This window comes from Nanorana parkeri, unplaced genomic scaffold (genome assembly GCF_000935625.1).
Source record: "Nanorana parkeri isolate BGI_ZX_2015 unplaced genomic scaffold, ASM93562v1 scaffold118, whole genome shotgun sequence".
NCBI classification, from domain to species: Eukaryota; Metazoa; Chordata; class Amphibia; order Anura; family Dicroglossidae; genus Nanorana; species Nanorana parkeri.
This window is the reverse complement of record NW_017306386.1, coordinates 1,869,299-1,885,736: the sequence shown is the minus strand read 5'-3', so window position 1 is coordinate 1,885,736 and position 16,438 is coordinate 1,869,299. Positions and strand designations below refer to the sequence as shown.

Here is a 16,438-nt window from a genome sequence, read left to right as displayed (position 1 = left end):
ACCCTCTACGGCCCTGTTCACACCTTTACGTTTTGTCGCGCGCTCAACGCTCTATGAACGCTCTACAAAATGTACCAACTTGAAAATCCCATTGTTTCCTATGGGTATGGTTCACACCTTTCCGTATTTCAGCCCGTCTGAACGCGCTACAAAACGGCCTACGGCCAAAGAAGTACATGTACTTCTTTGGGGCGTTTTGGTCTCGCGTTTCCATTGGGATACAGCCAAGTAGCCCTCGGAAACACCTAGGTGTGAACCCAGCCTAAATGTGGCTATGCGGGCAGCGGCTTTATCATGGCCGCAACCTGCATAGTCACAGGCATGTTCCTCAACCCAAGGAGCCATTGGCAGTACCTACTAATGCTGAGGCACTAGACACTCCATTGAGGGATGCATCTGGGTTCACATGCCTATTCTCCACACCATCAAGTGAAGATAGCGTAAAAGGATCTACATTTAATGCTGAACTGACATGAAAAAACTGAAGGTATGTGCAGGAAGCTTGAGCTGCCAGCTATGTGCTATATATATCTATATATAGATATATATATATATCTATATATAATGAACATTTAACCCCTGTAATGCTGGAGCTGCCCTGCTGCAAGACCATTTTTTTTCCTAGAGATAGGCTTATCTTTGCCAAAGATTTGAAGCACACTCAAGTCAAAATGTAAACTTAAACCTTGAGATGCATATCTGGAGCACAGCCTACCTATTGAGCAGTTCTGTTTTTAATGCAGACAGTAGTGCACTAGTCCACTCCATTCTATATGTTATCTGGTGATCCTGGAATACACCTAATAGCGATACTACAAGTCTTATGTAAAGAAACAGCCAGTATTTAGATTTTTATTTAGATTTATTAAGATTCTAACACTCACCAATCAGATTCAAATCTGGCTTGGAAGTTAAAATGCAACTACTGATGCATGGAGTTATGCAGTACTGGCAACAGGAAATTTACTGCTACAGCACCTTACTGATCCTATAAGAGGTGTGTGTATCATTCAGGGGATAATGCAGAACTCACATTGAGGCACATCAAGTGAGCTTCAGTTGCCATGCTTAATGAACAGCATATGAAGCCCACTGAATGCTTTCATGAAGGCAAAAAATGCTACTGATTATGACATCAATGGCAACTGAGACATTTCTGACCTACAGCTCATCAATCAGTATGTTTTATGGTTGGACATGCTGGTTATCACATAAGTTCTCAAGACACCCCAGTCTAAAATGTTACAGATTAAAGGGGGAACCCATGCAAAAAACACACAAAAACTGTGTTTCACCCTTTGCATCGAAGTTCTCCCCCTCAAGTCAAGTTTCCCCCTTTACATCAGAGCTCCCCTTTTATATCAGGAGCTACATCGCCCCCTCCACATCACAGTCTCACTACCACAAAATCCCCTGAGGAGGCCAGGAAACACACCAGTGTGCCACGGCACCCTGGTTGAGAAAGGCTGAACTAGGTAGATGTGGACCAACCCATACCATATGGAAGAAATAGAAATATCCAAGGGCTGCATACAAGTGCTTTTATCATCCTTATATGATTGCACCTGCCATGCAAACAAACAATATCTGAGCAAACAACTATCCAGCAGGAAGAGTGTCATCCTATACAATATATGTATAAAATATGTGCACTGAAAGACTAACACAAAACTGATGATGATAACAAAAAACAGAGATGATGTAGAGCATACACAGCATGTTACTCATGGCTATTTATTAGGGATGCACCGATACAATTTTTTCTGTATCCAGTACAAGTACCAATATTTATCTTTCGGTACTCTCTGATACCGAGTACCGATACCGGTACATCCGCTAGCATGGAGCCGGCTTTCCGGCCAATCAGGAAGCTGGGTGGCGTGCCATTATTGATTGCCCGGGAAGCTGTTTGGCTGGCTCAATGCTGATTGGCCGGGAAGTCGGCTTCAAAGCCAATCAGGAAGCCGGGTGGTGGATCATTGCCCGTCATCCTGCTTCCTGAATGGCAGGGAAGCCGGCTCATTGCTGATTGGCCGGGAACCTGGCTTCCCGGCCAATCAGCATTGAGCTGGCCAAACAGCATGGAGCCGGAATTCGGCTCCATGTTCCCTCGTGGCACTGCCGGTCAGAGGAAATCTCCCTCTAACCGGAAGTCCCGGTATCAGGGACAAGTATCGGAGCATTTGGGCGAATACGAGTACTGGCCCAATGATCTTTATCGGCACTGATACTATCAGTTACTACTAGTATCAGTTTTGGTGCATCCCTACTCTTTATGAAACATTTCTCTAAAAGGTAGGTAATTAAAGGATACAGGATGAAATTCCCTACAGCTTTACAGACAGTGACCAGACAGAAACTCTAGAATGTGTTTATAGTTGCATCTGAGAATATAATTACAGCACATACTGCTTCCAACAGGCAACTGTACGGTGTTTGAAAGCTGTTTTATATTAAGAACCAAAACATATACAGTATATATTCCCAGTAGTGCCATTGCACATGTGCCTTCGAAATAACCTCATGTTATAACTGTGCACAGGGAAGTTTCAAGTAATGTTTTTATAATTACAAAAACAATGTGGCAGATGTATGAATGAATCCTACAATTTACACCACAGAAAGACCACTTTATCACAATTGCATTTCTGATGTGCTCCATGATGCTTTATTACATGAAAGTTTCCCAACATTGCTCTATTATAGTAGCCAGAAGCTCCACTTTTCTTGAACAGTCCAAAGGTTTGAAAAAAGGACAAGCACAAGCGATGTCTGATTCTAGCAGTTTGTGATCTCCGGTTATGCCATGAGTGTATTTCTGCAAATAATTCATCATTTATGGTTTGAGCAATAAGGACATTCAATCAAACAGGTATGTGGAGCAGATTTCTCAGGTTTGCTCATTGCTTGTCTGCAGTTATAGCGCAGTCACAGTCAGGATACATGCAAGAAAAGCAGTGTTCCCGGGTCTTTGATGGCCGAGCTCAAACCACATGGCAAAAAATTAAGACAATATATGTCATATTTGCAAAGTTATATACCAACATTTGTCCAGTAGTTGCCCAAAATATAAGTGACAAATATATCATGTTAAATGGCACCCTGATGTAAACAGATACATCAAGGAAAAAGAAACAAAAACTGAATTCATGAAATTCCTTTAGGCTAGGTTCACACCTGCACTACACCGCACCGCAGCGATTGACGCGCAGCCCCATTGATTTCAATGGGGTGACATCCACATGGCAATCGCAGAAAAAAAGGTACAAGTACCTTTTTTTTGCGATACACGACGCATGGCTGTTTTAACTGCGATCGTGTTCGGAAGCACGGGCGGAATCACAGCGGGAAACCTCACAGTCCGCCCGGCGAGACTGGGGTGCAATTTCAAAAACCCACCCACAGCGCGATTGGTTCACACCTTGGCGACTCCTGACCGTGCAGCAATCCACGCAAAATAGTACACCATTGCCACGCGGTGAGGTGTCGCCAAGCTGTGAACCTAGCCTGAAGGTACAAATAGTATCCAAACAGTTCCAAGTGTAATCCACTTCCAATGTATCTTCTTATAGGTTTCATACACCAAGTACTCCAAATCATTTGCAGTTTATATACAAATAAAATGAGTGCCAGTCCTCGGCAAACCACTATTATGCCAACTCTCTTGACGGTAGACTCACCAGCTAAAAAGTCTATTAGCCAGGCGGGACCAAGGTTCAGGTGAGTATATCTTATTTATTTTACACCCTAGACCAAAACGGGCACTTATCTCTTGCAGTGCGGGGGTATCCCCACTGCAAGGGTTAAGCTTTATTCTACCCAGAGTTCTTTAACCTTTAGGCCCCCTCCCTCTCCACGAACCATTACACCAATTTTCCATAACTTTTCTGTAGGTCAGAAGGTTGCTTCTAGCCATTTCCCACCCCCTTTGATGTGGCCAGTAGGCTTAACATGTGCCAGACTGATTTTTAATGCTGTTGTCCCAAGCTTATATGTTCTAAGTGTTTGCACTCCACATACTGTCATGTGTGCAGTATCATACACAGATTGATTTTCTGAATACTTTAAAGTTGTCTACGCACTCAAACAATACAACAAACCAACTGCCAAGCATGTGATAATACAACATAAAAGAGAAGGTATTAAACTAAACGTATTATCTACTTTGGTTTTAAAAATGAGAAGATTAAACCTAATGTGTATTTTATTGGCATGGTTAAATTATAATGACCCTATAACTGCTTTACATCAGACAACCACTGAAATAGTGTTCTTTATTTAATGGCTATTTATGACATCATTAGTATGACATTCATTTTTTTGGTTTCTAGAGGAACATATTAGAATATTTATGACCTGGCGGGAACACATGCGTTGTTACCAGTTACCAGTTGTTACTAAGTTACCAGTAAATACAGCTCTCTATAACTATACATAAATTATGTTTTGCCGATATATATGGGCAAAGCTTCATGACACAAGTTGTAATAAAAGGCCTGTTCATTCCCGGTATTTACTATGATCTATTTCTTTAAACGGCAAACAAGTAGAATCACTTCTGAGATCATTATGCATGTAAAGGCCATGCAGTGATATAAAGGCAATAGCATTATAATGTAGCAGAGAGTGTGGACAGAGAACAAAGACATTAGTTTGATGCACCGTTCAGCTACGTGGACAGTGAAATCTATAATGCAGGGATCAGTGTGAATAGAGTGGGGGAAGGGAAGTGTGTGTTTGTCACAGGAGCCCAGTCGACAGGCTTCCATAGATATATTATGCACAATTAGTTTAGATCAGTCGCTTGATCATTAACACAATATATTACATTTCATAATTACCATAAGTTACATAAATCTAAAAAGAATAGCTGTGGGATCAGTCTTTGTATTACACCTAAAAACTGGTTGACATAACACATGGAGTGGATTTTAGAATGCTTCACGGTGAACAAAATTAAATCCCATTTCTATATGAAAACCACTCTACAGTTATCCTATACAGAGTAATGTAATATTGTATATACACGATACAAATATATCACAGGTTGACACAACTACAACGAAGCAAGTCCAATGTATAATAAATATAAAATGTAAACTTTGAACATGGCTGATGTCTCTGATGTATCCGTCTCTAAGTCATCGTGAGCTATCATTTGAATTATTGTTTTTGTACAGATGTATTTATGGAGAATCACATCAAATATATACTCACTTTTAAACATGCTTTATACTGTTTGTACATACAACCCTTCTCTAAACCTGCTTATGTTATTACAGGCGAACATTTTCACACCGCTTTACATACTGTACATTCACATCAATCCCTAACTTCCTGTCCGGTAATTACCATTGTCACTGTCACATTAACCCTTTCGCTGCCACCGATGTAAGGCTTACATCGGTGGCGGCAGGCTTGTTTAAACAGAAGCCACCAGGACTCTGTTTACATTTGTAAAGCTGGCGGTTGGCTTTACAATAGAAGCAATTCTGGTGGCTCAGCTGCCGCCAGATCGCTTCCACGGGCCTGTAACATCCCATTCATTTCTATGGCCCTTTGCATCTGAGTGTTTTGTCGCAGTAAGCAAAACACCTGTCCCTGGAAAAAGTACATGAGCTTTCTTTTTGGCATATTACAGCTCGTTTTGGCCCCAAAGACTCAATAGAAAATGCTGGAAAACACTAGTTTGCTGTGTTTTTGCATGTGTTTATTGCACATGTGCCCAGTAACATCAATGAGCTAGAATCTGCTCACAAAAACGCGCGACTTCATTTATGTGCATAAACCGCGCAAAATGTGCATTAAAAACGTGCGTAGAAATGCGCAAAAATGCTGTCTAGGTGTGAACCCAGCCTAAAGAGAAATCTTTCTAACAGAGTCCTAGATAGCAATATTGTTCCCACCTAGTAAAAGTCACCCAAGGACTTCTAATTCTTCTTCACCTTAACTAAAGCTGCCCATACACTATGCAAATTTCAGCCGGTACTTGATGAATGAAATTCACACAGTGGGTGCCGCTGTTGGCATCCCCCCAGCTGATCGAAGAAGTCGGTTGGAAAATCTTTGGCCGAACAAGGAGGGCAGCTAATGAGCGGCAGGCTCTGTTCCGCTATTCTGATAGCAGCCACTGTCAGCATACAAAGGAAAAAGCAGGAGATTCCACCATCTGCGCTTGTAAGCATTGATGGAGGAATCTGTTCTATTTTTTTCCTTCAGCCCATGGGTTGAACATAAAAAAAGAACAGTGTATGGGCCGGTTATGAAAAGAAGATTTTGAGTGGACATACAGTATACTTTAAGCACTTTCAGTCTGGAGCAATTTTTTATTTTTTGGAAAAAATACAGTACACTAAAAATATTTTAATGCACACAAACAGAATATAATACCCATTTTTATGGGTAAAATATAAAAGATGGAGTTGTGTCGGGTAAATAGATACCAAATAAGTAACATGGCAAAAACTACAGTACCCAAAATTGCCCATAGGCGATGCACTCATCAATTTGCGTTTAATGGTGAGTGATGGCAGTAAAATTATGTCTGTAGAGATTTGCATTTGTATATGCGTGCACATGGGGGTGTAGGGCTTTGCCTATTTATTTTGTGTTTTGTATAATTTTTTATATGCCACTATAGTTTTGAAAACGTTTTTAACACTTAAGTTTATTGCTATCAGATAGTTAACAAGTCCCTATGTAGTGTGTAAGTGGTATGTCCTCTTTATGGAGACATCAGGGGTCTATTAGACCCGAATGTCACCTTTGGACCCCACTAAAGCTAATGAAATACAGATTATGCTAGACCATGGACATTCAAGTATTTACATATTCTTAAGCAGCATTTAAGCTTTAAAATTTTAAAGTGACTCAGAAAATGGTTGTCACGATGAACTGCTCCAACTTGTTTTTGCTTGTTTCTAATTCCACAAGTGGATAGAAGGATTCAAAGCAGGCTTTGCAAGATGAACTCTCTAAGGATGTATGGATTGTTTGCTACATATCTTGTATAATAGTTTAAAATCTCTGATACTTTTCTATATTGGTTGAACTCAGTGGACATATGTCTTTTTCAACCTGTCTATTTAACTATTACCCCTTTTAAAAATTGCATAAAAACTCCTAACAAGTCGGGCTCTGGATTTCCCCGGCAGCAGGTATCTCTCAGCAGAATCTACCCGTCTCCCACCTGATCTCCTGTTGTTTCCCCTTCCACTGCACAAAGGACTCTAATTAATTTCTTTAGGCACTCTAGCCTTTCACATGATGGTTGGAGCCCACCCCTGCATCCCCTCTAAAGTTATGTTCAGGAAACCTATTTAAACTTTCTTAGTGCAATTTGGAATTGCCTGAGCAAAGACCTCACTGTATCCCTGGGCTCCAGTTCTGATCCCAGTTAACAGCTTGTCAGTCTTCTTGACAACTCAGCATTGCCTACAATTTCTGTCTACCACCTGCCCTGACCTCCTGCTTGTCTGTGATCTCTGTTCTGCCTCTTGATTTTGCACTTCACATTGTCAGCCATCACCGACCTGGGTGTTTCTGAGGACAGCAACCTGGGAGTGGTTCCACAGCAAAGCTCATCATCCCTTGCTGTTGATTCCTATATAGCTCCTTTAAATTTGAACCTCTGCTCTTTTAGGACCCACTATCACCTGGTGGTGCACATAGTTTACATCACCTATCTCTGACTAGCTATTACAGACACCAAGAAGGCATAATATTGCAATTTACTTTGGCATGTAGAAAATCCTGTTGCGTCTACCAATTAGTGTTTTTTGGTGTAATGTTCTATATCACTCCATTTTTTATTTTGCTTTATACATACAGGTTCATGATGATCTAATATTAGATTTAATCATACACTATGCTAAAATGGAACCAATATATCTTTATTGTATTTCTTATGTAGAAACCTACAGTTGGTCTAGCTTCTCTTTACCTGGCACATATGCAGATGTGCCATACTACCAGTCATAATGGAAGTGCATGTTCAATGTGAAGGTTTTACAAGCTCTTCCATGCCTCCATTTATTAGTACGTTTCTGTCTGCTGTAGCCTTTATTTCTTTCAGGGTATTTGTGAAGAGTGGTCACAAGAAACCTGGGATGAAATTTCAACCTCATCTCTACTTCTTACAATAAAGATCTTTGTCAGTGAGTGATAACTACTTAATAAAGCTAATTGAAAACCTCATCAAGCATAAGGAGAGTGGCCATTGCAGATGAATGCAGTAGGACTTTTGTTCATGTTAAACATGCAACAAGATATACAGTCAATCTGTGTGTCCGCAGAACTACAATGTGATACAGAGCAAGTCTAATAACAGATAGGGCCGATACTCCCTTATATATATATATATATATAGCTCTAATCCTGAAAGCAGACTGTCGATCAAAATTTACACATGGCATCATTCTAAACCTCCACTCCCCACCCTGCTACATGGTTGCAAGAAAAAAAATAATTATTGGGGGGAAGTACATTTTTCTGCAGGTACTTGCTTCTACTTCCTAATTCTTTACCTAGGTGAGGAGCATGTACCTTCAGTCCACCTTCCCCCACCTGCAGCCTCTAGGGTGCATGTCACACATGCCAGGATGCTGAGAGCGCAGAGCCGCACCGCAGCTGGGACGGATCCTGACAATAAGTCATTTTTGTATGTAGATGCACCTGACTTGTGTTTCCATTCGTATGGGGTATTTTAAATTAGTGTTATTTACCTTTATTTTTTAAACTTTTTCTTTGTTTAAAAAACCCCTAGGGTCACCTTTCCACATCAACTGAGCTATTCAAGCACCCATGGCTTGAATAGCTTCAGCCAGGGAATGTAAACACAGCAGTCAGTGGGTGTGTGCAAAAGCCAGCCTGCTATTTGAAATAGCTATTGCACCCACCCAGTGCCTGCTGTCAATCAGCAGAGGGGGGACCAAATGGAGAAAAGCTCTCCTTCAGGTCCTCCTCTGCTGATTGACAGCAACTTGGTTTTCATTTCACTCACAGATCGCCGTCCTGTTTGCAATCCAAATGTAAATAATCCACAGGGGGATTCAATCATTGCTGTACTTCCAGCTGCGCGACACTGAGCGTCGCACAGCCACTTCCTGTCTTCTGAAACCCAAAGCTGCTAGTCTGGGCTGCCTGTAGGCATCTTAAGGACTAACTGGAGCGTGCCTTTGCATTGCGGTAAAAAAAGTAGCGCATGTACTACTTTTTTTCAATGCACTGCAATGCACGGCAGCTTTGAGGTGTGTTGGGGGTGCCATTGAAATGAATAGCAATGCTCCTAGGGCACGGTAACGCACGCTAGTTGCACTATGTGATAACATGTTAATTACATGGTATCATGCAATTAACACAATGCTATGTGAGAACTCCAGGCAGATGTAAAAACCTCCAATTACCTACATCATTCTGAAGAAACAGTGCATCTATACAGGAGATGAAAGAGCAGCCACAGAAATGTCAGGGCATCTGACAGGTATACTCCTTTCTGGCCTGTAGCTTACCCAGCAGTGTAGCACATAGGCCCAAATCATGCACCTTTACCAGCAAGTCAGCAACAGTACCCCCCCCCCATATTTCTATTCTGACAGTGTCCTTGTTTCTATTCTGACAGGGACTCTTGATAAACTTGAAGCTGGCCATACATTAACAGATTTCTTTCATTCATCCTGCGGGGCTATTGTAGTCTGACATCTGGCACCCACAATGACTGCAGCTGATTGTTTACTGTTTGGCCAACAATTTTCACCTCCTTACTAAATTTACTTTTGTTGAGTCGGCAGGACCAACCACTGTAAGAATTTCAGCTGATTCCAACGAATCAGACAAAATTGTAACAGTGTATGGCCAGTTTTAGCTAGCACAAAGGTGGACATAGACATGTTTCCCTGTCTGCATATGTAATAAGCATATATGACCGCCCCATGTACATGTATCAGACTATTTACATAAAGTGAATTCCAACCACATACAAAACTAAAAAATGACTATAGTGTCAATTTAAACCCTCCGGCCACACATTTTACTCTTCACTACAATTAGTCAACTATATTTACATTAACTGTATTTATTTATCTATTGTAAAAAAAATCTTGATAATATAAGACATATTGAATATGTTAAGTCAAACTGGAGTTATAAATTGCAGTGATCCTGAGCAATCAGATTTCAGTTCACTATAGTGAGAACAATGAAAGAATATTTTGATTAGTCTTTGGTTTACCACACTTTGCTCATAGTTCTTTAGTGTTGTGTATATATATATATATATACACATATATATCTATATATATACATATAGAGATATATGTGTGTGTGTGTGTGTATATACATGTACAGAAAGAGTTCAGTAATTGTGTAAATCACATCTGTTACCTATACCCTTACATTACACTATACCTATACTCTTACATCATACTATACCTATAATCTTACATTGCACTATACCTTTACTCTTTCTTTATACTATACCTATACTCTTACATTGTACTATACCTATACTCTTACACTGTACTATACCTAAACTCTTACATTGTACTATACCTAAACTCTTACATTGTACTATACCTATACTCTTTCTTTATACTATACCTATTCTCTTATATTGTACTATACCTATACTCTTTCATTATGCAATACCTATACTCTTACATTATACTATACCTATACTCCTTCATTATGCAATACCTATACTCTTACATTATACTATATCTATACTCTTACATTATACTAAACCTATACTCTTACATTATGTGATAGCTATACCTATACTCTTTCTTTGCACTATACCTATACTCTTACATTATACTATACCTATACTCTTACATTATGCAATACCTATACCTATAATGTTACATTGCACTATACCTATACTCTTTCTTTATACTATACCTATACTCTTTCTTTATACTATACCTATACTCTTACATTAGCCTTTACCTACAGTATACTCTTTAATTGTACTATATCTATACTCTTACATTATGTGATACCTAGACCTATACTCCTACATTGTACTATACCTATGCTCTTAGGTATCTAACAACATCTAATGTAAAAAAAAAGCTCAGCAATCTGTCTTATAATGATACACAAAGAGTGATGTTGGGCTGAATTTAAAACAAAATCATTTTATCAAGGCAACTGTCACATGAAGGTGCAGCAGCTTTAATAAAGAGTGGTAGAACACAATAGACCCTATAGACTACACACAATTCCTACATCCATGTGATATGAAATAGGGCCCATCCTCTCACCATAATGCATGTTACCTGCTCCAAATAACAGTGCAGATCCCAGAGTAGAATGTCTCCAGAGCTCAGATGGCTCACCCAGCTTAAGACGACTATCAAAATATTTCCATATTATCCTGCACTTCACTCATCCATGTCTCCAAAGCATCCAGTTACATCTTCCACCTAGCGATCAATTCCGTATTCAATCAGCTCTGCTACAGCATCAATCCTATTGCATTTCGAAGGTAAAAAGCAGCTTCACTGGGCGCTCTATACAAACATTTAAAAAGCAACAAGTAAACATATATTATAATCTTCACACTGTAAAATGCAACCTTGTGGTCCCCACATGGGAAAAGCAATCCAGTATCCATGCCATGGCAATCAGAGCGGGAAGAAGTGTAAAAAAGCATGATCATTCAGATCAACATAAATAAGCAGACAGATAGATCCCTAACCAGCGTGAAAAGTGTTGTCACCCCAAGCAACCAATCAGAACTGGCATCCTATTGTTGTAACTACTGTAAAGTGAGGGAAGGTAGAAATCTGATGGGTTGTGATAGCTCTCTGCACTTTGCAGTGCTTTATAAAATAGTGTAAGGTCCCAGATGTGAAAATGAAAAGAAAACATCAGAGCACAGACAGGAGCCAAGTGACAGTCCAAGGTGGGAGGGGACAGCTCCACTATAAATCATCTCAGTATCCTTGAATATGATAAAATGAACAGTGTACACACAGACACACACCCACATTCTGACCTCATTCATGTTTTATATCAGTGATCACTGTGATCTTCCCTCCTCCAGCGATCTAGTGTATATAAATAGAGCAGAACCAGCAGCAGCAGGGCATGGGGACATGACACCCAGCCTGGAGTCACGTGTGGACAATGTGCTGCCTCAACCCCAATACACAATAAAGCACAAAGTTTGTGTTTCATCCAATCTTACCGGTAGTTGTGTGTGTGATCGTCCCCAGGCGGCTCAGATTGTAGAATAGAAGGGAGGGGAAGGAGAGAAAGGGGAAGATTGGGGAGGAGGGGGGAGAATTCTGCAATGATCAGCACCGATCTGTCCCCGATCCGCAGTGCACATAGATCTATATCGCTCTTCAATCGGGCCCCCCTGTGCTTCTGTCTGCAGACAGGCTTGTAGAGCAGAACAGACAGAGAGAGAGAGAGGGGGGAGAGATCGGATCCCACCCCCTCCCCAAATAAAAATCCCTTTTTGTGTGCCTGGCTTGTGTGTGTTGCAGGGAGTCCCTTTGTTCTATAATCCCAGTAAGATTGAAAGCCATTCGCCCCGTCTCTAATCCCAGCCCTGCTCAACAACAACATCTATTGGCTGTAATTTACATACAGGATTAACAAACCAGCTTGAAGGAGGAAAGAGGAAAAAAGGCAGAAGACAGAGACAAGAAAGGGGATAGGTGGAGTGAGATTGCGTGCTGGAGAGCAGGATGAAGATTACAACCATGGCCGAGCACACATGTCCACACACACACACACACACACACACACAGGGCAGATTACTGCACACTCATCTAGAGAGGACAGTTTAATTTCTTTCCTCTCTGCTGGATTAGGTCATTGTATTATGATACAAAGTATACATATACACATTACCCTCTACACTGCATCTCTAGCTTCCTGCAATGTTTGTCAACATTTCATGCCAGGAGGTGCTGATTCTTCTGATTTACACATGATTTATATTTATTTCTTTATTACAGGTATTTATATAGCACTGTCGATTTACACAGCGCTTCACATATTGTACGTTTTACATCATTCTCTGCCTTCAAGCAGTTTACAATCTAAGGTCTCTATTACACACACATACAAAACAATTCAATCCAATTTAGACAGGGGCCAATTAAAGTGACACTAAATTTAGGAGTTAAATCTTACAAATGCATTCAAGTTCCTTAACTATTAACAAACATGTATCTTTTACACTGTAAGCCCTCAGGGGCTGGGCCCTCCTTACCATCTTGTCTTGAATTGTATTGTGATTGTAATGTCTTCCTTATATTGTAAAGCGCTGCGCAAACATTTGGCGTTATATAAATCCTGTATAATAATAAGAATAATCTTATTTGTGTATCACTCAGCTGTAGATCCTCCAATCATCTCTGAATTGGTGCTGACAATGTCCTTCCTTCTGAAGGGTGTCTACTTTTGTTCCGCATGGTCCCTGTGTGTGTTGTAAAGTAGCCACCTCTCCAAGCTCTCTCCTGTGATGACTACAATCTGAATACAAATTACTAAAATCAATTCATAAAAAAAGAGGGACAACTAAAAGAGACAGGGGGATATAGTTCTGACCGAGAGCCAGGAGAGAGGAGTGGACCCGGCGGCAAACCTCATCCCGCTGGGTGAACATCCCCATCTCTCATCCATAAGATCACCGCGCATTCGCGCGATGATGTCATCGCGCGTGGCGACCTCATGCGCGATGACGTAATGTCGGGGTGTCACCCGGCCTCAGGATGCCCCTGCCCATATGTAAGCCATGGGGAAGGCATACCTCATCCCGCCGGGGTGAACGTCCCCTACTCTCTCCACCGGCATCACCTAGATGGCCGCTGGCAGGCATCAATAAGATGTCCGCGCATGCCTGATGATGTCATCTTGCGTGGCGACCTCACACGGATGCGCGATGACGTCACGGTGGGGTGTCACCCAGTCTCCGCTCCGGGTGTCACTAGGCCTCAGGACGCCCCTGCCCATATCTAAGCCCTGGTTTACTCATGTACATGTGTGTGACAGGGTAAACGAGTTTAAACCACGTTAGAGTGCGGTGTATTTGGGCAGCCCATTGAAATTTCAAGAATCATTATCCCAGGATCCCAGTTATTATTTTAATAAAAGCTGCAGAATTAACAAGATTAATTACATTAATATGGTAGAATTATATGGGATTTTAGTGATTGGGTTTAGATCTACTTTAATCTGTTTTCACCTCTAATACCCAATCATATATTAGATAAATGAATAAAACAGGGTTATTTTGCACATGATTGCAATGAACACAGCTGCACCTCATTTACTAAGCTAAACCTAGCTATGCTCAGTGTGTGAGCCTCTCTGCACCCCCCTCCCACCCTCCGTTCATCAAAAGATTTTTTTGATTGACTTTTGTTGAAGGATCTGGTCTATAAAAATTCAGTTGAACAGTTACTGCAGCCAATCAACTACAGGCACTGATCAAGTATTCTGAGAGCAGCACACTCAGAACACAATAGGCCAGTGAAGGGAATTCCCCATCCATGCTGTATAGTGTGTATATGGGAATGAAGCCTATTTTGTTGTTCAGTTTGCAGGGCTAAATGAGGAAAAAAACGACCAGTGTATAGCTAGTTTAACACTGTCTCTACTCTGCTAGTAAACCAACCCATATATGTGAACTGATTTTGTCTTAAAGCTGTTAAGAACAGAGACAAAATGATTCCACACTAACAGGGTTATTTACAAAAGGGTGAAGAGTTTGGAGAAGGCACAAGAAGTGAACAATCTAGACAACATAGCTAAACTGGGAAGTGAACTGAATTGGAGAATTTTTCCAGTTCAGTTATGTTGTCCTAGATTGCTCACTTCTCCTGTCTTCTCCAAACTCTTCACCCTTTTGTTAATAACCCTGCTATAAGTGATTGCTCACTCTTTTGGCTAATCTACAAATCTCTATATTTAATGCAATAACAAAAATCTGTAAGAGCAGACATATTTAAATGTTAAGATTGCATTACATATTTTTGGACTTTTTTGTGGCCCAATCGGCAACCACAGACTGGGACCTCTTGCCGACACTGTGTCACTAGGGATTAGGGATGTGAAGGTAATACTAGTATAAATGAGATGCGAGCAGACAGCTTGGGCCTGAAAGGTTCCATATGTATCTCAGCAATTGAAGAATTGAATGAGCTGAAGAAAGATCGGGAAGAAGCTAATACTAGAGGGTAAAGAAAGTGGCCAGGTGGGGCAAGTGCCTGCCTCATCTGAGATAATAAATGACGACAGCAGTTATCCCATAGGGATTAGTTTATTCTAAGAATGTGCAAAGGTGCGTGGAGTTAATAAAAGCTATCCAAACCCTCTAGGTTACTAATTCTTCTAGTCACATTTAGTGGTTAATCTCCACCACCCACTCCTTTATGGAAGAAAGCTGATGGACCTGATGAAGAACTGCAGCAGAGGGCAGTTGCAATGCTAGTTTACTTTTGGCTATTGCAAATTGAAATAGCCAATAGAAATCTAGCAATGCATTCCTATGGGCAAAAATGTTATTTATTTTCTTTCTATTCTGACAAGTCTTCGTCGATCTCCAGTGCCTGGGAATCAGCATCCTGCCCACTGGAAGCAGGACACAAAGGATCCTCGTCATAATCTTAGGAAGAGTAATATACAAAGAAATGTAATTTCAGGGAAAGGACATAGCAGGGACCCTGTGACATTCTTATAGACCGGTTCGCCCGATGTGCAACATGTTTGCCTGAGGAATGCCACACCACCAGCATTGATCTGGGATCAAGGGAAAGATCTTGAGCAGCATTGATGGGCAACAAAATCCAATAGGTCGCCTCACAGCACAGAGCTGCCTGCAATGCGATTGGAAGATGGACAGAGGCTTCTTTCAGTGCTGCTCCAGTACTATTCCAGTACTCGGCACACCACTGCCACTCTGCATATCTGACCAGGGCACAGTGTAAGTGATGATGAATCGCACTTCCCAAGGCACACCACTGACTAGATATGGATCACATTGGAGCTGGGACCGCTTTTACTGTCACAGGACCTAGACACAGCGATAGTGATTAAGGGGTCTATTCACTAAGCTGCCGTAGGCAGCCTAGTGAAAGACCGACCTGAAGTGAAGTGAGCCGAACGCTGTTTGGCTATTCACTTCAGGCTTGTACGGCTGATTTCAGCCGTATATCGGCTGAAATCAGCCGTACATCGGGTGGCTTCATGTGGCTTCGGGTCGGCCGACCAGAAGTGCAGGAGGAGTTCGACTCAGCCGATCCAACATCTGGATCGGCTAAGCCGAACCTCCGGCAGGCTACTCGCTGCTGTTCGGTCTATTCTCACAGATGTCGAACAGCAGTGAGCAGTGACAGCTAGCTCCGCCAAACAGTTTTCTATTGGCCGGCGGTTCTGCTGCCGTCAGAAAAAAAAGACTCTCCCGGGCGCTCTGGGAATC

At 41.3% G+C, this 16,438-nt stretch overlaps 1 protein-coding gene across 1 annotated transcript in view; it reads right to left on the bottom strand.

Annotated features, from left to right (window-relative positions):
* Nucleotides 1-12,248, bottom strand: part of GTF2IRD1 (GTF2I repeat domain containing 1) — a 72,463-nt gene extending 60,215 nt beyond the window's left edge. The window contains exon 1 of the mRNA XM_018553360.1: nt 12,191-12,248. The gene's annotated coding sequence lies outside the window, so the exon portion shown is untranslated. The remainder of the gene's footprint in view (nt 1-12,190) is intronic.
* Nucleotides 12,249-16,438: the final 4,190 nt, after the last annotated feature.